This window comes from Trachymyrmex septentrionalis, unplaced genomic scaffold, assembly GCF_001594115.1.
Source record: "Trachymyrmex septentrionalis isolate Tsep2-gDNA-1 unplaced genomic scaffold, Tsep1.0 scaffold95, whole genome shotgun sequence".
Classification (NCBI taxonomy): domain Eukaryota; kingdom Metazoa; phylum Arthropoda; class Insecta; order Hymenoptera; family Formicidae; genus Trachymyrmex; species Trachymyrmex septentrionalis.
Genome location: NW_017306139.1, coordinates 1 through 1,436, shown reverse-complemented (window position 1 = coordinate 1,436; position 1,436 = coordinate 1).

Sequence of the window (1,436 nt, the reverse complement as noted above, 5' to 3'; positions counted from 1 at the left end):
CTTCTAGATCTACAATAGTGTTTCGTCAAAAGTCCTTCTTTTTCTATTTTTTCTTTTGATTGGCGTTGAGATAAAAAAAAAGTCGCGAAAACAGAGTATGCGACAGATCTATAAATTTTTATACTCTACAAGTCCAATAATTTACAATAAATGTTTTAAGTCTTAAGAAACTGACCAATTACAATCAAATGCGAGAAGAAGAATTATGATTTGTCCATTTCTTATAGCTTAATGTTTAAAGATCTATTGTAGGGCTGTAACTATGCACTCTAACAAAGCTGTCAAATTGCAGATGGAACAATGTAACAACTTAATTGCTAATCGAAAATTTGTTATTTTTGCAAAGAAACATATACAAAAAATTAGGAAAGTACTATAGCATATGTAACGTTTCTTTTCAAAAATTGAAACCTGTTATATCTTGAAATGTTCAAGTAAAAATCACAAAGTGCATAAATATTTACTATCCAGCAAATGAGAATGGATTAAAATTTGAATTGAAGTTTTTTTCTATCCAAATGCGTATTTTAAATATCGAATACTTTTTTGGATTTAATTGAATTCAATTGGATTCAATTAGATTTAATTATCAATACAATTGGATAGAAAAACTGCAATTTCCTATTCAAAATTTTGATTCAAACAATATTCACAATGTACAAAAACAGTAATATTATTTTTAAAACGCATAAAAATGTGCTCCATGCAATTCCTATAAAGGAATAAAGATGCTTTCAGAATTGAAAAATACTGATTTTAACATTCATGAATCAATATTTTTAACAAACTGAATCCATCTAAATTCATTTCAATCCAATCTCGTTTACATTTCACGACATGAAGTTATACAATAGAATTTATTACATTTGTAAAACGACTAATATAAAAAAATGCAATACATTATATACGACTTACGATACTAATTAAATATTAAAAAACGAAAAATGTATCATAAGAGTAAAGCACGGTAACTAATGCGCACCTATATCTATTATTAAATGATTTATGTCTCTATTTCTAATTAAATAATTGGTTACAATTTTTATTGTGCATCAATTGTCACTCTGCATTTAGATTTGCTATTTTTCCTTTTCAATATAAAAAGACACGTTCCGTACGTTACACATGTAACTCTCGTCGCAATATTAAATCGTTTTCGGATAGCTTATCCTCGACAGAGTTGTCAGACTCGGAGTTACGTGAATTACTACCATGATCACCGACATGAATGCCATTGGTATTATCTTCGTCATAACTTGAATTTGAATCGTAATATGATGGATTCGCATAAAAATACTAGAGAAAACATGACAATGTGTACAGTCAATTTTATCTCAAGAATGTGATTGCAAAAATTGTATCTGTAAGATAACAAGAAACATAGGAAAGATTATATAAAAAAAAATAATTTTTACATACATACCATCCCGAATGAC